Here is a 21,166-nt window from a genome sequence, read left to right as displayed (position 1 = left end):
TTTTCGCTCGTTTCACGGTTCCGTTGAAGACGTTCTTCACCACCTGACACAGAAAAAGGAACGCAGTCGGTAGGACTTTTTTGATTCTTTTGCTTCTAAGGGAGTTAGTTGTCTAGTGAGTCTCTCTTATGGCATGCACTAGACAACCAGAACAGCTACAGGAGAGAGTCATTTTTGTTGTCAGCGGTAGTTGCATTATCACCAACGCAGAGCAATTCCATTGGCGTCGCATCAAAACGAATACCTGCCGAAACCCGGGATCGAACCAGGGACCTTTAGATCTTCAGTCTAACGCTCTCCCAACTGAGCTATTTCGGCTGACGTTGAACGTTCCTGTTTGCATGTGTTTGTTAACCTCTGCCTCGTTGCCAATTTCACAGTCACCTTCGTCTGATAAGACACAGGGACGCTGAAAGGCGAGCAGCCGATGCAGTGAAGTCCCACACACATTTCTTCTGCTTCCATCATCGTAACAAGCAAACATGTCGACTCGACTCGTGTAATATTCACTTCGCTGACTTCACGTGACGCCGCGCTGACGCTAGAAAACCCGTGCTATATCGATGCCAGGGGCAACTCGTGTGCAGAGAACGAGACACAAGAAGGAGTGAGCCTCTCCACCGTATGAGAGGCAGTATCTAGGAGATACACACGGTAAAACATTCGAATTGCGTTAGCTCATCAATTGCTACACGTCATCGTCTGCAAGCTAAAATGGACACATCTGCACTGCCCAGTGAGGCGACACTTGTACTAACACCCGGTGGGCGGCTGTGAGACGAGGAGATGAGCTGCGGCTTCTGGGCGCGACTGTAACGCTGCGCCCTCGATCAAATAACACTGCACATTGCTGGTGACGCGCGTGTTTAGTAGTGACGCAACTGCTAGGATGCAGCTGAACGTCCATCTTTTGAGAGCGAGAAAATTTTCGCAGTCGGCAGGACTCGAACCTACGCTCCCAGAGGGAATCTGATTTCAAGTCAGACGCCTTAACCACTCGGCCACGACTGCCGGTGGCACAAGTGGAACCGCCGTCTTTAGAAGCAATCTGATGGCAGAAAGCGGCGTGGCGTCACTCTTTTCTGTAGGGTTTCCATTAGCCGTTACGACAGTGTGTTAATTTTCGCCTGGCGGGGGTTTGAGCCCGGGACCCTTTGGTTGAGGGTCTAGCGCTCTACCGACTGAGCTGTCCGGTCCCTCGGCCGAGCGTTGTGGTGCATGCTACATGGTGTGCGAGTGATTCGCATGTTGTAATTACTGGCTTATGGCTCCAATGGCGACTTCACCGACTTCCCACTGACGCACCGCTGACGCTAGTTTTCTGTCGTCTTAAAACGATGGACATACCTCCAAGCAGCTGCGAGATCTTAAGAAAAGAAACGCTGCACCACTGCCTTTGCCGCACTCGAATGATTGAATTGCGATTCTTAAAAAGAAATGAATGTTCGCTCTGTCCTACACTTTCGAGCACATCTGTGTACTCACGATCTCAGCGACGGCTTTCTGCAGTCCCAGCGTCAGTGCGAGGTGAACCGATGGCCACAGTAAGCAGCGGTCGTCGCGAAACTCAGTATTCTTAAACGGAAACTTTCGTCTTGTTGAGAATGGCGTCACTGGTTTGCACCCGCATTCGCCCACGCATGTCACATGTGTGCGAAAATTTTTGCTCCTCTTTACGCAAAATCGCACGCAGCCGGTAGGATTCGAACCTACGCTCCCAGAGGGAATCTGATTTCGAGTCAGACGCCTTAACCACTCGGCCACGACTGCCGGTAGCGCGGTGTTGTCCCGACACATGCAACTGCTACCGTTTAAAGCACTGTGGTGTCAGAAAACGGCGTAGCTTCGTTATTTTCCGTAGCGTTTCCACCGCTACCAGACGAATCGCTACCAAAGTATTAAAATTTCCGCCCGGACAGGGACTTGAACCCTGGACCCTTAGGTTAAAAGCCTAATGCTCTACCGACTGAGCTATCCGGGCTCACACGACGCTGTGATACCTCTCACGATGCACAACTATACATTGACTCATGTCCTTTACTGTTGTGCAATCGCTGCATGGGGCCGTTACTAATAAAACGTCGCCTAAATGCTGCCTGCAAACTTATCGCACTAAGCTCGTAACACACTATCGAAGACTGCTGACACACGATGCAACAACAAATTGCAGGAGTCGTTGCGTCTCATACGTTGGAGCAGAGAATTTACATATTTTGTCGACACTCACTGGGCAATTGGAAAATTCGCAAGCATTTCGAATGCAATGTTTCCCACGTTTTCGCTCGTTTCACGGTTCCGTTGAAGACGTTCTTCACCACCTGACACAGAAAAAGGAACGCAGTCGGTAGGACTTTTTTGATTCTTTTGCTTCTAAGGGAGTTAGTTGTCTAGTGAGTCTCTCTTATGGCATGCACTAGACAACCAGAACAGCTACAGGAGAGAGTCATTTTTGTTGTCAGCGGTAGTTGCATTATCACCAACGCAGAGCAATTCCATTGGCGTCGCATCAAAACGAATACCTGCCGAAACCCGGGATCGAACCAGGGACCTTTAGATCTTCAGTCTAACGCTCTCCCAACTGAGCTATTTCGGCTGACGTTGAACGTTCCTGTTTGCATGTGTTTGTTAACCTCTGCCTCGTTGCCAATTTCACAGTCACCTTCGTCTGATAAGACACAGGGACGCTGAAAGGCGAGCAGCCGATGCAGTGAAGTCCCACACACATTTCTTCTGCTTCCATCATCGTAACAAGCAAACATGTCGACTCGACTCGTGTAATATTCACTTCGCTGACTTCACGTGACGCCGCGCTGACGCTAGAAAACCCGTGCTATATCGATGCCAGGGGCAACTCGTGTGCAGAGAACGAGACACAAGAAGGAGTGAGCCTCTCCACCGTATGAGAGGCAGTATCTAGGAGATACACACGGTAAAACATTCGAATTGCGTTAGCTCATCAATTGCTACACGTCATCGTCTGCAAGCTAAAATGGACACATCTGCACTGCCCAGTGAGGCGACACTTGTACTAACACCCGGTGGGCGGCTGTGAGACGAGGAGATGAGCTGCGGCTTCTGGGCGCGACTGTAACGCTGCGCCCTCGATCAAATAACACTGCACATTGCTGGTGACGCGCGTGTTTAGTAGTGACGCAACTGCTAGGATGCAGCTGAACGTCCATCTTTTGAGAGCGAGAAAATTTTCGCAGTCGGCAGGACTCGAACCTACGCTCCCAGAGGGAATCTGATTTCAAGTCAGACGCCTTAACCACTCGGCCACGACTGCCGGTGGCACAAGTGGAACCGCCGTCTTTAGAAGCAATCTGATGGCAGAAAGCGGCGTGGCGTCACTCTTTTCTGTAGGGTTTCCATTAGCCGTTACGACAGTGTGTTAATTTTCGCCTGGCGGGGGTTTGAGCCCGGGACCCTTTGGTTGAGGGTCTAGCGCTCTACCGACTGAGCTGTCCGGTCCCTCGGCCGAGCGTTGTGGTGCATGCTACATGGTGTGCGAGTGATTCGCATGTTGTAATTACTGGCTTATGGCTCCAATGGCGACTTCACCGACTTCCCACTGACGCACCGCTGACGCTAGTTTTCTGTCGTCTTAAAACGATGGACATACCTCCAAGCAGCTGCGAGATCTTAAGAAAAGAAACGCTGCACCACTGCCTTTGCCGCACTCGAATGATTGAATTGCGATTCTTAAAAAGAAATGAATGTTCGCTCTGTCCTACACTTTCGAGCACATCTGTGTACTCACGATCTCAGCGACGGCTTTCTGCAGTCCCAGCGTCAGTGCGAGGTGAACCGATGGCCACAGTAAGCAGCGGTCGTCGCGAAACTCAGTATTCTTAAACGGAAACTTTCGTCTTGTTGAGAATGGCGTCACTGGTTTGCACCCGCATTCGCCCACGCATGTCACATGTGTGCGAAAATTTTTGCTCCTCTTTACGCAAAATCGCACGCAGCCGGTAGGATTCGAACCTACGCTCCCAGAGGGAATCTGATTTCGAGTCAGACGCCTTAACCACTCGGCCACGACTGCCGGTAGCGCGGTGTTGTCCCGACACATGCAACTGCTACCGATTTAAAGCACTGTGGTGTCAGAAAACGGCGTAGCTTCGTTATTTTCCGTAGCGTTTCCACCGCTACCAGACGAATCGCTACCAAAGTATTAAAATTTCCGCCCGGACAGGGACTTGAACCCTGGACCCTTAGGTTAAAAGCCTAATGCTCTACCGACTGAGCTATCCGGGCTCACACGACGCTGTGATACCTCTCACGATGCACAACTATACATTGACTCATGTCCTTTACTGTTGTGCAATCGCTGCATGGGGCCGTTACTAATAAAACGTCGCCTAAATGCTGCCTGCAAACTTATCGCACTAAGCTCGTAACACACTATCGAAGACTGCTGACACACGATGCAACAACAAATTGCAGGAGTCGTTGCGTCTCATACGTTGGAGCAGAGAATTTACATATTTTGTCGACACTCACTGGGCAATTGGAAAATTCGCAAGCATTTCGAATGCAATGTTTCCCACGTTTTCGCTCGTTTCACGGTTCCGTTGAAGACGTTCTTCACCACCTGACACAGAAAAAGGAACGCAGTCGGGACTTTTTGATTCTTTTGCTTCTAAGGGAGTTAGTTGTCTAGTGAGTCTCTCTTATGGCATGCACTAGACAACCAGAACAGCTACAGGAGAGAGTCATTTTTGTTGTCAGCGGTAGTTGCATTATCACCAACGCAGAGCAATTCCATTGGCGTCGCATCAAAACGAATACCTGCCGAAACCCGGGATCGAACCAGGGACCTTTAGATCTTCAGTCTAACGCTCTCCCAACTGAGCTATTTCGGCTGACGTTGAACGTTCCTGTTTGCATGTGTTTGTTAACCTCTGCCTCGTTGCCAATTTCACAGTCACCTTCGTCTGATAAGACACAGGGACGCTGAAAGGCGAGCAGCCGATGCAGTGAAGTCCCACACACATTTCTTCTGCTTCCATCATCGTAACAAGCAAACATGTCGACTCGACTCGTGTAATATTCACTTCGCTGACTTCACGTGACGCCGCGCTGACGCTAGAAAACCCGTGCTATATCGATGCCAGGGGCAACTCGTGTGCAGAGAACGAGACACAAGAAGGAGTGAGCCTCTCCACCGTATGAGAGGCAGTATCTAGGAGATACACACGGTAAAACATTCGAATTGCGTTAGCTCATCAATTGCTACACGTCATCGTCTGCAAGCTAAAATGGACACATCTGCACTGCCCAGTGAGGCGACACTTGTACTAACACCCGGTGGGCGGCTGTGAGACGAGGAGATGAGCTGCGGCTTCTGGGCGCGACTGTAACGCTGCGCCCTCGATCAAATAACACTGCACATTGCTGGTGACGCGCGTGTTTAGTAGTGACGCAACTGCTAGGATGCAGCTGAACGTCCATCTTTTGAGAGCGAGAAAATTTTCGCAGTCGGCAGGACTCGAACCTACGCTCCCAGAGGGAATCTGATTTCAAGTCAGACGCCTTAACCACTCGGCCACGACTGCCGGTGGCACAAGTGGAACCGCCGTCTTTAGAAGCAATCTGATGGCAGAAAGCGGCGTGGCGTCACTCTTTTCTGTAGGGTTTCCATTAGCCGTTACGACAGTGTGTTAATTTTCGCCTGGCGGGGGTTTGAGCCCGGGACCCTTTGGTTGAGGGTCTAGCGCTCTACCGACTGAGCTGTCCGGTCCCTCGGCCGAGCGTTGTGGTGCATGCTACATGGTGTGCGAGTGATTCGCATGTTGTAATTACTGGCTTATGGCTCCAATGGCGACTTCACCGACTTCCCACTGACGCACCGCTGACGCTAGTTTTCTGTCGTCTTAAAACGATGGACATACCTCCAAGCAGCTGCGAGATCTTAAGAAAAGAAACGCTGCACCACTGCCTTTGCCGCACTCGAATGATTGAATTGCGATTCTTAAAAAGAAATGAATGTTCGCTCTGTCCTACACTTTCGAGCACATCTGTGTACTCACGATCTCAGCGACGGCTTTCTGCAGTCCCAGCGTCAGTGCGAGGTGAACCGATGGCCACAGTAAGCAGCGGTCGTCGCGAAACTCAGTATTCTTAAACGGAAACTTTCGTCTTGTTGAGAATGGCGTCACTGGTTTGCACCCGCATTCGCCCACGCATGTCACATGTGTGCGAAAATTTTTGCTCCTCTTTACGCAAAATCGCACGCAGCCGGTAGGATTCGAACCTACGCTCCCAGAGGGAATCTGATTTCGAGTCAGACGCCTTAACCACTCGGCCACGACTGCCGGTAGCGCGGTGTTGTCCCGACACATGCAACTGCTACCGTTTAAAGCACTGTGGTGTCAGAAAACGGCGTAGCTTCGTTATTTTCCGTAGCGTTTCCACCGCTACCAGACGAATCGCTACCAAAGTATTAAAATTTCCGCCCGGACAGGGACTTGAACCCTGGACCCTTAGGTTAAAAGCCTAATGCTCTACCGACTGAGCTATCCGGGCTCACACGACGCTGTGATACCTCTCACGATGCACAACTATACATTGACTCATGTCCTTTACTGTTGTGCAATCGCTGCATGGGGCCGTTACTAATAAAACGTCGCCTAAATGCTGCCTGCAAACTTATCGCACTAAGCTCGTAACACACTATCGAAGACTGCTGACACACGATGCAACAACAAATTGCAGGAGTCGTTGCGTCTCATACGTTGGAGCAGAGAATTTACATATTTTGTCGACACTCACTGGGCAATTGGAAAATTCGCAAGCATTTCGAATGCAATGTTTCCCACGTTTTCGCTCGTTTCACGGTTCCGTTGAAGACGTTCTTCACCACCTGACACAGAAAAAGGAACGCAGTCGGTAGGACTTTTTTGATTCTTTTGCTTCTAAGGGAGTTAGTTGTCTAGTGAGTCTCTCTTATGGCATGCACTAGACAACCAGAACAGCTACAGGAGAGAGTCATTTTTGTTGTCAGCGGTAGTTGCATTATCACCAACGCAGAGCAATTCCATTGGCGTCGCATCAAAACGAATACCTGCCGAAACCCGGGATCGAACCAGGGACCTTTAGATCTTCAGTCTAACGCTCTCCCAACTGAGCTATTTCGGCTGACGTTGAACGTTCCTGTTTGCATGTGTTTGTTAACCTCTGCCTCGTTGCCAATTTCACAGTCACCTTCGTCTGATAAGACACAGGGACGCTGAAAGGCGAGCAGCCGATGCAGTGAAGTCCCACACACATTTCTTCTGCTTCCATCATCGTAACAAGCAAACATGTCGACTCGACTCGTGTAATATTCACTTCGCTGACTTCACGTGACGCCGCGCTGACGCTAGAAAACCCGTGCTATATCGATGCCAGGGGCAACTCGTGTGCAGAGAACGAGACACAAGAAGGAGTGAGCCTCTCCACCGTATGAGAGGCAGTATCTAGGAGATACACACGGTAAAACATTCGAATTGCGTTAGCTCATCAATTGCTACACGTCATCGTCTGCAAGCTAAAATGGACACATCTGCACTGCCCAGTGAGGCGACACTTGTACTAACACCCGGTGGGCGGCTGTGAGACGAGGAGATGAGCTGCGGCTTCTGGGCGCGACTGTAACGCTGCGCCCTCGATCAAATAACACTGCACATTGCTGGTGACGCGCGTGTTTAGTAGTGACGCAACTGCTAGGATGCAGCTGAACGTCCATCTTTTGAGAGCGAGAAAATTTTCGCAGTCGGCAGGACTCGAACCTACGCTCCAGAGGGAATCTGATTTCAAGTCAGACGCCTTAAACCACTCGGCCACGACTGCCGGTGGCACAAGTGGAACCGCCGTCTTTAGAAGCAATCTGATGGCAGAAAGCGGCGTGGCGTCACTCTTTTCTGTAGGGTTTCCATTAGCCGTTACGACAGTGTGTTAATTTTCGCCTGGCGGGGGTTTGAGCCCGGGACCCTTTGGTTGAGGGTCTAGCGCTCTACCGACTGAGCTGTCCGGTCCCTCGGCCGAGCGTTGTGGTGCATGCTACATGGTGTGCGAGTGATTCGCATGTTGTAATTACTGGCTTATGGCTCCAATGGCGACTTCACCGACTTCCCACTGACGCACCGCTGACGCTAGTTTTCTGTCGTCTTAAAACGATGGACATACCTCCAAGCAGCTGCGAGATCTTAAGAAAAGAAACGCTGCACCACTGCCTTTGCCGCACTCGAATGATTGAATTGCGATTCTTAAAAAGAAATGAATGTTCGCTCTGTCCTACACTTTCGAGCACATCTGTGTACTCACGATCTCAGCGACGGCTTTCTGCAGTCCCAGCGTCAGTGCGAGGTGAACCGATGGCCACAGTAAGCAGCGGTCGTCGCGAAACTCAGTATTCTTAAACGGAAACTTTCGTCTTGTTGAGAATGGCGTCACTGGTTTGCACCCGCATTCGCCCACGCATGTCACATGTGTGCGAAAATTTTTGCTCCTCTTTACGCAAAATCGCACGCAGCCGGTAGGATTCGAACCTACGCTCCCAGAGGGAATCTGATTTCGAGTCAGACGCCTTAACCACTCGGCCACGACTGCCGGTAGCGCGGGTGTTGTCCCGACACATGCAACTGCTACCGTTTAAAGCACTGTGGGTGTCAGAAAACGGCGTAGCTTCGTTATTTTCCGTAGCGTTTCCACCCGCTACCAGACGAATCGCTACCAAAGTATTAAATTTCCGCCCGGACAGGGACTTGAACCCTGGACCCTTAGGTTTAAAAGCCTAATGCTCTACCGACTGAGCTATCCGGGCTCACACGACGCTGTGATACCTCTCACGATGCACAACTATACATTGACTCATGTCCTTTACTGTTGTGCAATCGCTGCATGGGGCCGTTACTAATAAAACGTCGCCTAAATGCTGCCTGCAAACTTATCGCACTAAGCTCGTAACACACTATCGAAGACTGCTGACACACCGATGCAACAACAAATTGCAGGAGTCGTTGCGTCTCATACGTTGGAGCAGAGAATTTACATATTTTGTCGGACACTCACTGGGCAATTTGGAAAATTCGCAAGCATTTCGAATGCAATGTTTCCCACGTTTTCGCTCGTTTCACGGTTCCGTTGAAGACGTTCTTCACCACCTGACACAGAAAAAGGAACGCAGTCGGTAGGACTTTTTTTGATTCTTTTGCTTCTAAGGGAGTTAGTTGTCTAGTGAGTCTCTCTTATGGCATGCACTAGACAACCAGAACAGCTACAGGAGAGAGTCATTTTTGTTGTCAGCGGTAGTTGCATTATCACCAACGCAGAGCAATTCCATTGGCGTCGCATCAAAACGAATACCTGCCGAAACCCGGGATCGAACCAGGGACCTTTAGATCTTCAGTCTAACGCTCTCCCAACTGAGCTATTTCGGCTGACGTTGAACGTTCCTGTTTGCATGTGTTTGTTAACCTCTGCCTCGTTGCCAATTTCACAGTCACCTTCGTCTGATAAGACACAGGGACGCTGAAAGGCGAGCAGCCGATGCAGTGAAGTCCCACACACATTTCTTCTGCTTCCATCATCGTAACAAGCAAACATGTCGACTCGACTCGTGTAATATTCACTTCGCTGACTTCACGTGACGCCGCGCTGACGCTAGAAAACCGTGGCTATATCGATGCCAGGGGCAACTCGTGTGCAGAGAACGAGACACAAGAAGGAGTGAGCCTCTCCACCGTATGAGAGGCAGTATCTAGGAGATACACACGGTAAAACATTCGAATTGCGTTAGCTCATCAATTGCTACACGTCATCGTCTGCAAGCTAAAATGGACACATCTGCACTGCCCAGTGAGGCGACACTTGTACTAACACCCGGTGGGCGGCTTGTGAGACGAGGAGATGAGCTGCGGCTTCTGGGCGCGACTGTAACGCTGCGCCCTCGATCAAATAACACTGCACATTGCTGGTGACGCGCGGTGTTTAGTAGTGACGCAACTGCTAGGATGCAGCTGAACGTCCATCTTTTGAGAGCGAGAAAATTTTCGCAGTCGGCAGGACTCGAACCTACGCTCCCAGAGGGAATCTGATTTCAAGTCAGACGCCTTAACCACTCGGCCACGACTGCCGGTGGCACAAGTGGAACCGCCGTCTTTAGAAGCTATCTGATGGCAGAAAGCGGCGTGGCGTCACTCTTTTCTGTAGGGTTTCCATTAGCCGTTACGACAGTGTGTTAATTTTCGCCTGGCGGGGGTTTGAGCCCGGGACCCTTTGGTTGAGGGTCTAGCGCTCTACCGACTGAGCTGTCCGGTCCCTCGGCCGAGCGTTGTGGTGCATGCTACATGGTGTGCGAGTGATTCGCATGTTGTAATTACTGGCTTATGGCTCCAATGGCGACTTCACCGACTTCCCACTGACGCACCGCTGACGCTAGTTTTCTGTCGTCTTAAAACGATGGACATACCTCCAAGCAGCTGCGAGATCTTAAGAAAAGAAACGCTGCACCACTGCCTTTGCCGCACTCGAATGATTGAATTGCGATTCTTAAAAAGAAATGAATGTTCGCTCTGTCCTACACTTTCGAGCACATCTGTGTACTCACGATCTCAGCGACGGCTTTCTGCAGTCCCAGCGTCAGTGCGAGGTGAACCGATGGCCACAGTAAGCAGCGGTCGTCGCGAAACTCAGTATTCTTAAACGGAAACTTTCGTCTTGTTGAGAATGGCGTCACTGGTTTGCACCCGCATTCGCCCACGCATGTCACATGTGTGCGAAAATTTTTGCTCCTCTTTACGCAAAATCGCACGCAGCCGGTAGGATTCGAACCTACGCTCCCAGAGGGAATCTGATTTCGAGTCAGACGCCTTAACCACTCGGCCACCTGCCGGTAGCGCGGTGTTGTCCCGACACATGCAACTGCTACCGTTTAAAGCACTGTGGTGTCAGAAAACGGCGTAGCTTCGTTATTTTCCGTAGCGTTTCCACCGCTACCAGACGAATCGCTACCAAAGTATTAAAATTTCCGCCCGGACAGGGACTTGAACCCTGGACCCTTAGGTTAAAAGCCTAATGCTCTACCGACTGAGCTATCCGGGCTCACACGACGCTGTGATACCTCTCACGATGCACAACTATACATTGACTCATGTCCTTTACTGTTGTGCAATCGCTGCATGGGCCGTTACTAATAAAACGTCGCCTAAATGCTGCCTGCAAACTTATCGCACTAAGCTCGTAACACACTATCGAAGACTGCTGACACACGATGCAACAACAAATTGCAGGAGTCGTTGCGTCTCATACGTTGGAGCAGAGAATTTACATATTTTGTCGACACTCACTGGGCAATTGGAAAATTCGCAAGCATTTCGAATGCAATGTTTCCCACGTTTTCGCTCGTTTCACGGTTCCGTTGAAGACGTTCTTCACCACCTGACACAGAAAAAGGAACGCAGTCGGTAGGACTTTTTTGATTCTTTTGCTTCTAAGGGAGTTAGTTGTCTAGTGAGTCTCTCTTATGGCATGCACTAGACAACCAGAACAGCTACAGGAGAGAGTCATTTTTGTTGTCAGCGGTAGTTGCATTATCACCAACGCAGAGCAATTCCATTGGCGTCGCATCAAAACGAATACCTGCCGAAACCCGGGATCGAACCAGGGACCTTTAGATCTTCAGTCTAACGCTCTCCCAACTGAGCTATTTCGGCTGACGTTGAACGTTCCTGTTTGCATGTGTTTGTTAACCTCTGCCTCGTTGCCAATTTCACAGTCACCTTCGTCTGATAAGACACAGGGACGCTGAAAGGCGAGCAGCCGATGCAGTGAAGTCCCACACACATTTCTTCTGCTTCCATCATCGTAACAAGCAAACATGTCGACTCGACTCGTGTAATATTCACTTCGCTGACTTCACGTGACGCCGCGCTGACGCTAGAAAACCCGTGCTATATCGATGCCAGGGGCAACTCGTGTGCAGAGAACGAGACACAAGAAGGAGTGAGCCTCTCCACCGTATGAGAGGCAGTATCTAGGAGATACACCACGGTAAAACATTCGAATTGCGTTAGCTCATCAATTGCTACACGTCATCGTCTGCAAGCTAAAATGGACACATCTGCACTGCCCAGTGAGGCGACACTTGTACTAACACCCGGTGGCGGCTGTGAGACGAGGAGATGAGCTGCGGCTTCTGGGCGCGACTGTAACGCTGCGCCCTCGATCAAATAACACTGCACATTGCTGGTGACGCGCGTGTTTAGTAGTGACGCAACTGCTAGGATGCAGCTGAACGTCCATCTTTTGAGAGCGAGAAAATTTTCGCAGTCGGCAGGACTCGAACCTACGCTCCCAGAGGGAATCTGATTTCAAGTCAGACGCCTTAACCACTCGGCCACGACTGCCGGTGGCACAAGTGGAACCGCCGTCTTTAGAAGCAATCTGATGGCAGAAAGCGGCGTGGCGTCACTCTTTTCTGTAGGGTTTCCATTAGCCGTTACGACAGTGTGTTAATTTTCGCCTGGCGGGGGTTTGAGCCCGGGACCCTTTGGTTGAGGGTCTAGCGCTCTACCGACTGAGCTGTCCGGTCCCTCGGCCGAGCGTTGTGGTGCATGCTACATGGTGTGCGAGTGATTCGCATGTTGTAATTACTGGCTTATGGCTCCAATGGCGACTTCACCGACTTCCCACTGACGCACCGCTGACGCTAGTTTTCTGTCGTCTTAAAACGATGGACATACCTCCAAGCAGCTGCGAGATCTTAAGAAAAGAAACGCTGCACCACTGCCTTGCCGCACTCGAATGATTGAATTGCGATTCTTAAAAAGAAATGAATGTTCGCTCTGTCCTACACTTTCGAGCACATCTGTGTACTCACGATCTCAGCGACGGCTTTCTGCAGTCCCAGCGTCAGTGCGAGGTGAACCGATGGCCACAGTAAGCAGCGGTCGTCGCGAAACTCAGTATTCTTAAACGGAAACTTTCGTCTTGTTGAGAATGGCGTCACTGGTTTGCACCCGCATTCGCCCACGCATGTCACATGTGTGCGAAAATTTTTGCTCCTCTTTACGCAAAATCGCACGCAGCCGGTAGGATTCGAACCTACGCTCCCAGAGGGAATCTGATTTCGAGTCAGACGCCTTAACCACTCGGCCACGACTGCCGGTAGCGCGGTGTTGTCCCGACACATGCAACTGCTACCGTTTAAAGCACTGTGGTGTCAGAAAACGGCGTAGCTTCGTTATTTTCCGTAGCGTTTCCACCGCTACCAGACGAATCGCTACCAAAGTATTAAAATTTCCGCCCGGACAGGGACTTGAACCCTGGACCCTTAGGTTAAAAGCCTAATGCTCTACCGACTGAGCTATCCGGGCTCACACGACGCTGTGATACCTCTCACGATGCACAACTATACATTGACTCATGTCCTTTACTGTTGTGCAATCGCTGCATGGGGCCGTTACTAATAAAACGTCGCCTAAATGCTGCCTGCAAACTTATCGCACTAAGCTCGTAACACACTATCGAAGACTGCTGACACACGATGCAACAACAAATTGCAGGAGTCGTTGCGTCTCATACGTTGGAGCAGAGAATTTACATATTTTGTCGACACTCACTGGGCAATTGGAAAATTCGCAAGCATTTCGAATGCAATGTTTCCCACGTTTTCGCTCGTTTCACGGTTCCGTTGAAGACGTTCTTCACCACCTGACACAGAAAAAGGAACGCAGTCGGTAGGACTTTTTTGATTCTTTTGCTTCTAAGGGAGTTAGTTGTCTAGTGAGTCTCTCTTATGGCATGCACTAGACAACCAGAACAGCTACAGGAGAGAGTCATTTTTGTTGTCAGCGGTAGTTGCATTATCACCAACGCAGAGCAATTCCATTGGCGTCGCATCAAAACGAATACCTGCCGAAACCCGGGATCGAACCAGGGACCTTTAGATCTTCAGTCTAACGCTCTCCCAACTGAGCTATTTCGGCTGACGTTGAACGTTCCTGTTTGCATGTGTTTGTTAACCTCTGCCTCGTTGCCAATTTCACAGTCACCTTCGTCTGATAAGACACAGGGACGCTGAAAGGCGAGCAGCCGATGCAGTGAAGTCCACACACATTTCTTCTGCTTCCATCATCGTAACAAGCAAACATGTCGACTCGACTCGTGTAATATTCACTTCGCTGACTTCACGTGACGCCGCGCTGACGCTAGAAAACCCGTGCTATATCGATGCCAGGGGCAACTCGTGTGCAGAGAACGAGACACAAGAAGGAGTGAGCCTCTCCACCGTATGAGAGGCAGTATCTAGGAGATACACACGGTAAAACATTCGAATTGCGTTAGCTCATCAATTGCTACACGTCATCGTCTGCAAGCTAAAATGGACACATCTGCACTGCCCAGTGAGGCGACACTTGTACTAACACCCGGTGGGCGGCTGTGAGACGAGGAGATGAGCTGCGGCTTCTGGGCGCGACTGTAACGCTGCGCCCTCGATCAAATAACACTGCACATTGCTGGTGACGCGCGTGTTTAGTAGTGACGCAACTGCTAGGATGCAGCTGAACGTCCATCTTTTGAGAGCGAGAAAATTTTCGCAGTCGGCAGGACTCGAACCTACGCTCCCAGAGGGAATCTGATTTCAAGTCAGACGCCTTAACCACTCGGCCACGACTGCCGGTGGCACAAGTGGAACCGCCGTCTTTAGAAGCAATCTGATGGCAGAAAGCGGCGTGGCGTCACTCTTTTCTGTAGGGTTTCCATTAGCCGTTACGACAGTGTGTTAATTTTCGCCTGGCGGGGGTTTGAGCCCGGGACCCTTTGGTTGAGGGTCTAGCGCTCTACCGACTGAGCTGTCCGGTCCCTCGGCCGAGCGTTGTGGTGCATGCTACATGGTGTGCGAGTGATTCGCATGTTGTAATTACTGGCTTATGGCTCCAATGGCGACTTCACCGACTTCCCACTGACGCACCGCTGACGCTAGTTTTCTGTCGTCTTAAAACGATGGACATACCTCCAAGCAGCTGCGAGATCTTAAGAAAAGAAACGCTGCACCACTGCCTTTGCCGCACTCGAATGATTGAATTGCGATTCTTAAAAGAAATGAATGTTCGCTCTGTCCTACACTTTCGAGCACATCTGTGTACTCACGATCTCAGCGACGGCTTTCTGCAGTCCCAGCGTCAGTGCGAGGTGAACCGATGGCCACAGTAAGCAGCGGTCGTCGCGAAACTCAGTATTCTTAAACGGAAACTTTCGTCTTGTTGAGAATGGCGTCACTGGTTTGCACCCGCATTCGCCCACGCATGTCACATGTGTGCGAAAATTTTTGCTCCTCTTTACGCAAAATCGCACGCAGCCGGTAGGATTCGAACCTACGCTCCCAGAGGGAATCTGATTTCGAGTCAGACGCCTTAACCACTCGGCCACGACTGCCGGTAGCGCGGTGTTGTCCCGACACATGCAACTGCTACCGTTTAAAGCACTGTGGTGTCAGAAAACGGCGTAGCTTCGTTATTTTCCGTAGCGTTTCCACCGCTACCAGACGAATCGCTACCAAAGTATTAAAATTTCCGCCCGGACAGGGACTTGAACCCTGGACCCTTAGGTTAAAAGCCTAATGCTCTACCGACTGAGCTATCCGGGCTCACACGACGCTGTGATACCTCTCACGATGCACAACTATACATTGACTCATGTCCTTTACTGTTGTGCAATCGCTGCATGGGGCCGTTACTAATAAAACGTCGCCTAAATGCTGCCTGCAAACTTATCGCACTAAGCTCGTAACACACTATCGAAGACTGCTGACACACGATGCAACAACAAATTGCAGGAGTCGTTGCGTCTCATACGTTGGAGCAGAGAATTTACATATTTTGTCGACACTCACTGGGCAATTGGAAAATTCGCAAGCATTTCGAATGCAATGTTTCCCACGTTTTCGCTCGTTTCACGGTTCCGTTGAAGACGTTCTTCACCACCTGACACAGAAAAAGGAACGCAGTCGGTAGGACTTTTTGATTCTTTTGCTTCTAAGGGAGTTAGTTGTCTAGTGAGTCTCTCTTATGGCATGCACTAGACAACCAGAACAGCTACAGGAGAGAGTCATTTTTGTTGTCAGCGGTAGTTGCATTATCACCAACGCAGAGCAATTCCATTGGCGTCGCATCAAAACGAATACCTGCCGAAACCGGATCGAACCAGGGACCTTTAGATCTTCAGTCTAACGCTCTCCCAACTGAGCTATTTCGGCTGACGTTGAACGTTCCTGTTTGCATGTGTTTGTTAACCTCTGCCTCGTTGCCAATTTCACAGTCACCTTCGTCTGATAAGACACAGGGACGCTGAAAGGCGAGCAGCCGATGCAGTGAAGTCCCACACACATTTCTTCTGCTTCCATCATCGTAACAAGCAACATGTCGACTCGACTCGTGTAATATTCACTTCGCTGACTTCACGTGACGCCGCGCTGACGCTAGAAAACCCGTGCTATATCGATGCCAGGGGCAACTCGTGTGCAGAGAACGAGACACAAGAAGGAGTGAGCCTCTCCACCGTATGAGAGGCAGTATCTAGGAGATACACACGGTAAAACATTCGAATTGCGTTAGCTCATCAATTGCTACACGTCATCGTCTGCAAGCTAAAATGGACACATCTGCACTGCCCAGTGAGGCGACACTTGTACTAACACCCGGTGGGCGGCTGTGAGACGAGGAGATGAGCTGCGGCTTCTGGGCGCGACTGTAACGCTGCGCCCTCGATCAAATAACACTGCACATTGCTGGTGACGCGCGTGTTTAGTAGTGACGCAACTGCTAGGATGCAGCTGAACGTCCATCTTTTGAGAGCGAGAAAATTTTCGCAGTCGGCAGGACTCGAACCTACGCTCCCAGAGGGAATCTGATTTCAAGTCAGACGCCTTAACCACTCGGCCACGACTGCCGGTGGCACAAGTGGAACCGCCGTCTTTAGAAGCAATCTGATGGCAGAAAGCGGCGTGGCGTCACTCTTTTCTGTAGGGTTTCCATTAGCCGTTACGACAGTGTGTTAATTTTCGCCTGGCGGGGGTTTGAGCCCGGGACCCTTTGGTTGAGGGTCTAGCGCTCTACCGACTGAGCTGTCCGGTCCCTCGGCCGAGCGTTGTGGTGCATGCTACATGGTGTGCGAGTGATTCGCATGTTGTAATTACTGGCTTATGGCTCCAATGGCGACTTCACCGACTTCCCACTGACGCACCGCTGACGCTAGTTTTCTGTCGTCTTAAAACGATGGACATACCTCCAAGCAGCTGCGAGATCTTAAGAAAAGAAACGCTGCACCACTGCCTTTGCTGCCTTTGCCGCACTCGAATGATTGAATTGCGATTCTTAAAAAGAAATGAATGTTCGCTCTGTCCTACACTTTCGAGCACATCTGTGTACTCACGATCTCAGCGACGGCTTTCTGCAGTCCCAGCGTCAGTGCGAGGTGAACCGATGGCCACAGTAAGCAGCGGTCGTCGCGAAACTCAGTATTCTTAAACGGAAACTTTCGTCTTGTTGAGAATGGCGTCACTGGTTTGCACCCGCATTCGCCCACGCATGTCACATGTGTGCGAAAATTTTTGCTCCTCTTTACGCAAAATCGCACGCAGCCGGTAGGATTCGAACCTACGCTCCCAGAGGGAATCTGATTTCGAGTCAGACGCCTTAACCACTCGGCCACGACTGCCGGTAGCGCGGTGTTGTCCCGACACATGCAACTGCTACCGTTTAAAGCACTGTGGTGTCAGAAAACGGCGTAGCTTCGTTATTTTCCGTAGCGTTTCCACCGCTACCAGACGAATCGCTACCAAAGTATTAAAATTTCCGCCCGGACAGGGACTTGAACCCTGGACCCTTAGGTTAAAAGCCTAATGCTCTACCGACTGAGCTATCCGGGCTCACACGACGCTGTGATACCTCTCACGATGCACAACTATACATTGACTCATGTCCTTTACTGTTGTGCAATCGCTGCATGGGGCCGTTACTAATAAAACGTCGCCTAAATGCTGCCTGCAAACTTATCGCACTAAGCTCGTAACACACTATCGAAGACTGCTGACACACGATGCAACAACAAATTGCAGGAGTCGTTGCGTCTCATACGTTGGAGCAGAGAATTTACATATTTTGTCGACACTCACTGGGCAATTGGAAAATTCGCAAGCATTTCGAATGCAATGTTTCCCACGTTTTCGCTCGTTTCACGGTTCCGTTGAAGACGTTCTTCACCACCTGACACAGAAAAAGGAACGCAGTCGGTAGGACTTTTTTGATTCTTTTGCTTCTAAGGGAGTTAGTTGTCTAGTGAGTCTCTCTTATGGCATGCACTAGACAACCAGAACAGCTACAGGAGAGAGTCATTTTTGTTGTCAGCGGTAGTTGCATTATCACCAACGCAGAGCAATTCCATTGGCGTCGCATCAAAACGAATACCTGCCGAAACCCGGGATCGAACCAGGGACCTTTAGATCTTCAGTCTAACGCTCTCCCAACTGAGCTATTTCGGCTGACGTTGAACGTTCCTGTTTGCATGTGTTTGTTAACCTCTGCCTCGTTGCCAATTTCACAGTCACCTTCGTCTGATAAGACACAGGGACGCTGAAAGGCGAGCAGCCGATGCAGTGAAGTCCCACACACATTTCTTCTGCTTCCATCATCGTAACAAGCAAACATGTCGACTCGACTCGTGTAATATTCACTTCGCTGACTTCACGTGACGCCGCGCTGACGCTAGAAAACCCGTGCTATATCGATGCCAGGGGCAACTCGTGTGCAGAGAACGAGACACAAGAAGGAGTGAGCCTCTCCACCGTATGAGAGGCAGTATCTAGGAGATACACACGGTAAAACATTCGAATTGCGTTAGCTCATCAATTGCTACACGTCATCGTCTGCAAGCTAAAATGGACACATCTGCACTGCCCAGTGAGGCGACACTTGTACTAACACCCGGTGGGCGGCTGTGAGACGAGGAGATGAGCTGCGGCTTCTGGGCGCGACTGTAACGCTGCGCCCTCGATCAAATAACACTGCACATTGCTGGTGACGCGCGTGTTTAGTAGTGACGCAACTGCTAGGATGCAGCTGAACGTCCATCTTTTGAGAGCGAGAAAATTTTCGCAGTCGGCAGGACTCGAACCTACGCTCCCAGAGGGAATCTGATTTCAAGTCAGACGCCTTAACCACTCGGCCACGACTGCCGGTGGCACAAGTGGAACCGCCGTCTTTAGAAGCAATCTGATGGCAGAAAGCGGCGTGGCGTCACTCTTTTCTGTAGGGTTTCCATTAGCCGTTACGACAGTGTGTTAATTTTCGCCTGGCGGGGGTTTGAGCCCGGGACCCTTTGGTTGAGGGTCTAGCGCTCTACCGACTGAGCTGTCCGGTCCCTCGGCCGAGCGTTGTGGTGCATGCTACATGGTGTGCGAGTGATTCGCATGTTGTAATTACTGGCTTATGGCTCCAATGGCGACTTCACCGACTTCCCACTGACGCACCGCTGACGCTAGTTTTCTGTCGTCTTAAAACGATGGACATACCTCCAAGCAGCTGCGAGATCTTAAGAAAAGAAACGCTGCACCACTGCCTTTGCCGCACTCGAATGATTGAATTGCGATTCTTAAAAAGAAATGAATGTTCGCTCTGTCCTACACTTTCGAGCACATCTGTGTACTCACGATCTCAGCGACGGCTTTCTGCAGTCCCAGCGTCAGTGCGAGGTGAACCGATGGCCACAGTAAGCAGCGGTCGTCGCGAAACTCAGTATTCTTAAACGGAAACTTTCGTCTTGTTGAGAATGGCGTCACTGGTTTGCACCCGCATTCGCCCACGCATGTCACATGTGTGCGAAAATTTTTGCTCCTCTTTACGCAAAATCGCACGCAGCCGGTAGGATTCGAACCTACGCTCCCAGAGGGAATCTGATTTCGAGTCAGACGCCTTAACCACTCGGCCACGACTGCCGGTAGCGCGGTGTTGTCCCGACACATGCAACTGCTACCGTTTAAAGCACTGTGGTGTCAGAAAACGGCGTAGCTTCGTTATTTTCCGTAGCGTTTCCACCGCTACCAGACGAATCGCTACCAAAGTATTAAAATTTCCGCCCGGACAGGGACTTGAACCCTGGACCCTTAGGTTAAAAGCCTAATGCTCTACCGACTGAGCTATCCGGGCTCACACGACGCTGTGATACCTCTCACGATGCACAACTATACATTGACTCATGTCCTTTACTGTTGTGCAATCGCTGCATGGGGCCGTTACTAATAAAACGTCGCCTAAATGCTGCCTGCAAACTTATCGCACTAAGCTCGTAACACACTATCGAAGACTGCTGACACACGATGCAACAACAAATTGCAGGAGTCGTTGCGTCTCATACGTTGGAGCAGAGAATTTACATATTTTGTCGACACTCACTGGGCAATTGGAAAATTCGCAAGCATTTCGAATGCAATGTTTCCCACGTTTTCGCTCGTTTCACGGTTCCGTTGAAGACGTTCTTCACCACCTGACACAGAAAAAGGAACGCAGTCGGTAGGACTTTTTTGATTCTTTTGCTTCTAAGGGAGTTAGTTGTCTAGTGAGTCTCTCTTATGGCATGCACTAGACAACCAGAACAGCTACAGGAGAGAGTCATTTTTGTTGTCAGCGGTAGTTGCATTATCACCAACGCAGAGCAATTCCATTGGCGTCGCATCAAAACGAATACCTGCCGAAACCCGGGATCGAACCAGGGACCTTTAGATCTTCAGTCTAACGCTCTCCCAACTGAGCTATTTCGGCTGACGTTGAACGTTCCTGTTTGCATGTGTTTGTTAACCTCTGCCTCGTTGCCAATTTCACAGTCACCTTCGTCTGATAAGACACAGGGACGCTGAAAGGCGAGCAGCCGATGCAGTGAAGTCCCACACACATTTCTTCTGCTTCCATCATCGTAACAAGCAAACATGTCGACTCGACTCGTGTAATATTCACTTCGCTGACTTCACGTGACGCCGCGCTGACGCTAGAAAACCCGTGCTATATCGATGCCAGGGGCAACTCGTGTGCAGAGAACGAGACACAAGAAGGAGTGAGCCTCTCCACCGTATGAGAGGCAGTATCTAGGAGATACACACGGTAAAACATTCGAATTGCGTTAGCTCATCAAT

The 21,166-nt window shown here is 50.4% G+C and overlaps 37 non-coding genes across 37 annotated transcripts; all 37 read right to left on the bottom strand.

The window, feature by feature from the left end:
• Window positions 1–245: 245 nt before the first annotated feature.
• Window positions 246–318, bottom strand: Trnaf-gaa. Its single transcript has one exon. It is a non-coding gene; the product is annotated as a tRNA-Phe (tRNA).
• Window positions 319–929: 611 nt separating this feature from the next.
• Window positions 930–1,011, bottom strand: Trnas-uga. The gene has a single exon. It is a non-coding gene; the product is annotated as a tRNA-Ser (tRNA).
• Window positions 1,012–1,688: 677 nt separating this feature from the next.
• On the bottom strand, window positions 1,689–1,770 carry Trnas-cga. Its single transcript has one exon. It is a non-coding gene; the product is annotated as a tRNA-Ser (tRNA).
• Window positions 1,771–1,908: 138 nt separating this feature from the next.
• Window positions 1,909–1,981, bottom strand: Trnak-uuu. The gene has a single exon. It is a non-coding gene; the product is annotated as a tRNA-Lys (tRNA).
• A 539-nt stretch (window positions 1,982–2,520) lies between these two features.
• Window positions 2,521–2,593, bottom strand: Trnaf-gaa. Its single transcript has one exon. It is a non-coding gene; the product is annotated as a tRNA-Phe (tRNA).
• Window positions 2,594–3,204: 611 nt separating this feature from the next.
• Window positions 3,205–3,286, bottom strand: Trnas-uga. The gene has a single exon. It is a non-coding gene; the product is annotated as a tRNA-Ser (tRNA).
• A 677-nt stretch (window positions 3,287–3,963) lies between these two features.
• Window positions 3,964–4,045, bottom strand: Trnas-cga. The gene has a single exon. It is a non-coding gene; the product is annotated as a tRNA-Ser (tRNA).
• Window positions 4,046–4,184: 139 nt separating this feature from the next.
• Window positions 4,185–4,257, bottom strand: Trnak-uuu. Its single transcript has one exon. It is a non-coding gene; the product is annotated as a tRNA-Lys (tRNA).
• A 535-nt stretch (window positions 4,258–4,792) lies between these two features.
• Trnaf-gaa lies at window positions 4,793–4,865 on the bottom strand. Its single transcript has one exon. It is a non-coding gene; the product is annotated as a tRNA-Phe (tRNA).
• Window positions 4,866–5,476: 611 nt separating this feature from the next.
• On the bottom strand, window positions 5,477–5,558 carry Trnas-uga. Its single transcript has one exon. It is a non-coding gene; the product is annotated as a tRNA-Ser (tRNA).
• Window positions 5,559–6,235: 677 nt separating this feature from the next.
• Window positions 6,236–6,317, bottom strand: Trnas-cga. Its single transcript has one exon. It is a non-coding gene; the product is annotated as a tRNA-Ser (tRNA).
• Window positions 6,318–6,455: 138 nt separating this feature from the next.
• On the bottom strand, window positions 6,456–6,528 carry Trnak-uuu. Its single transcript has one exon. It is a non-coding gene; the product is annotated as a tRNA-Lys (tRNA).
• Window positions 6,529–7,067: 539 nt separating this feature from the next.
• On the bottom strand, window positions 7,068–7,140 carry Trnaf-gaa. The gene has a single exon. It is a non-coding gene; the product is annotated as a tRNA-Phe (tRNA).
• A 611-nt stretch (window positions 7,141–7,751) lies between these two features.
• On the bottom strand, window positions 7,752–7,833 carry Trnas-uga. The gene has a single exon. It is a non-coding gene; the product is annotated as a tRNA-Ser (tRNA).
• Window positions 7,834–8,510: 677 nt separating this feature from the next.
• Trnas-cga lies at window positions 8,511–8,592 on the bottom strand. Its single transcript has one exon. It is a non-coding gene; the product is annotated as a tRNA-Ser (tRNA).
• Window positions 8,593–8,732: 140 nt separating this feature from the next.
• Trnak-uuu lies at window positions 8,733–8,806 on the bottom strand. The gene has a single exon. It is a non-coding gene; the product is annotated as a tRNA-Lys (tRNA).
• A 543-nt stretch (window positions 8,807–9,349) lies between these two features.
• Window positions 9,350–9,422, bottom strand: Trnaf-gaa. Its single transcript has one exon. It is a non-coding gene; the product is annotated as a tRNA-Phe (tRNA).
• A 613-nt stretch (window positions 9,423–10,035) lies between these two features.
• Window positions 10,036–10,117, bottom strand: Trnas-uga. Its single transcript has one exon. It is a non-coding gene; the product is annotated as a tRNA-Ser (tRNA).
• A 677-nt stretch (window positions 10,118–10,794) lies between these two features.
• Trnas-cga lies at window positions 10,795–10,874 on the bottom strand. The gene has a single exon. It is a non-coding gene; the product is annotated as a tRNA-Ser (tRNA).
• A 138-nt stretch (window positions 10,875–11,012) lies between these two features.
• On the bottom strand, window positions 11,013–11,085 carry Trnak-uuu. The gene has a single exon. It is a non-coding gene; the product is annotated as a tRNA-Lys (tRNA).
• Window positions 11,086–11,623: 538 nt separating this feature from the next.
• Window positions 11,624–11,696, bottom strand: Trnaf-gaa. The gene has a single exon. It is a non-coding gene; the product is annotated as a tRNA-Phe (tRNA).
• Window positions 11,697–12,307: 611 nt separating this feature from the next.
• On the bottom strand, window positions 12,308–12,389 carry Trnas-uga. The gene has a single exon. It is a non-coding gene; the product is annotated as a tRNA-Ser (tRNA).
• Window positions 12,390–13,065: 676 nt separating this feature from the next.
• On the bottom strand, window positions 13,066–13,147 carry Trnas-cga. The gene has a single exon. It is a non-coding gene; the product is annotated as a tRNA-Ser (tRNA).
• Window positions 13,148–13,285: 138 nt separating this feature from the next.
• On the bottom strand, window positions 13,286–13,358 carry Trnak-uuu. Its single transcript has one exon. It is a non-coding gene; the product is annotated as a tRNA-Lys (tRNA).
• Window positions 13,359–13,897: 539 nt separating this feature from the next.
• Window positions 13,898–13,970, bottom strand: Trnaf-gaa. Its single transcript has one exon. It is a non-coding gene; the product is annotated as a tRNA-Phe (tRNA).
• A 610-nt stretch (window positions 13,971–14,580) lies between these two features.
• On the bottom strand, window positions 14,581–14,662 carry Trnas-uga. Its single transcript has one exon. It is a non-coding gene; the product is annotated as a tRNA-Ser (tRNA).
• A 676-nt stretch (window positions 14,663–15,338) lies between these two features.
• On the bottom strand, window positions 15,339–15,420 carry Trnas-cga. The gene has a single exon. It is a non-coding gene; the product is annotated as a tRNA-Ser (tRNA).
• A 138-nt stretch (window positions 15,421–15,558) lies between these two features.
• On the bottom strand, window positions 15,559–15,631 carry Trnak-uuu. Its single transcript has one exon. It is a non-coding gene; the product is annotated as a tRNA-Lys (tRNA).
• Window positions 15,632–16,169: 538 nt separating this feature from the next.
• On the bottom strand, window positions 16,170–16,240 carry Trnaf-gaa. Its single transcript has one exon. It is a non-coding gene; the product is annotated as a tRNA-Phe (tRNA).
• Window positions 16,241–16,850: 610 nt separating this feature from the next.
• On the bottom strand, window positions 16,851–16,932 carry Trnas-uga. Its single transcript has one exon. It is a non-coding gene; the product is annotated as a tRNA-Ser (tRNA).
• A 686-nt stretch (window positions 16,933–17,618) lies between these two features.
• On the bottom strand, window positions 17,619–17,700 carry Trnas-cga. Its single transcript has one exon. It is a non-coding gene; the product is annotated as a tRNA-Ser (tRNA).
• A 138-nt stretch (window positions 17,701–17,838) lies between these two features.
• On the bottom strand, window positions 17,839–17,911 carry Trnak-uuu. Its single transcript has one exon. It is a non-coding gene; the product is annotated as a tRNA-Lys (tRNA).
• Window positions 17,912–18,450: 539 nt separating this feature from the next.
• Trnaf-gaa lies at window positions 18,451–18,523 on the bottom strand. The gene has a single exon. It is a non-coding gene; the product is annotated as a tRNA-Phe (tRNA).
• A 611-nt stretch (window positions 18,524–19,134) lies between these two features.
• Trnas-uga lies at window positions 19,135–19,216 on the bottom strand. Its single transcript has one exon. It is a non-coding gene; the product is annotated as a tRNA-Ser (tRNA).
• Window positions 19,217–19,893: 677 nt separating this feature from the next.
• On the bottom strand, window positions 19,894–19,975 carry Trnas-cga. Its single transcript has one exon. It is a non-coding gene; the product is annotated as a tRNA-Ser (tRNA).
• Window positions 19,976–20,113: 138 nt separating this feature from the next.
• Trnak-uuu lies at window positions 20,114–20,186 on the bottom strand. The gene has a single exon. It is a non-coding gene; the product is annotated as a tRNA-Lys (tRNA).
• Window positions 20,187–20,725: 539 nt separating this feature from the next.
• Window positions 20,726–20,798, bottom strand: Trnaf-gaa. The gene has a single exon. It is a non-coding gene; the product is annotated as a tRNA-Phe (tRNA).
• Window positions 20,799–21,166: the final 368 nt, after the last annotated feature.

The sequence above is a fragment of the Schistocerca americana genome, unplaced genomic scaffold (genome assembly GCF_021461395.2).
Source record: "Schistocerca americana isolate TAMUIC-IGC-003095 unplaced genomic scaffold, iqSchAmer2.1 HiC_scaffold_1454, whole genome shotgun sequence".
Classification (NCBI taxonomy): Eukaryota; Metazoa; Arthropoda; class Insecta; order Orthoptera; family Acrididae; genus Schistocerca; species Schistocerca americana.
The sequence above is the reverse complement of the archived record's forward strand: the minus strand, read 5'-3'. Positions and strand labels throughout refer to the sequence as shown.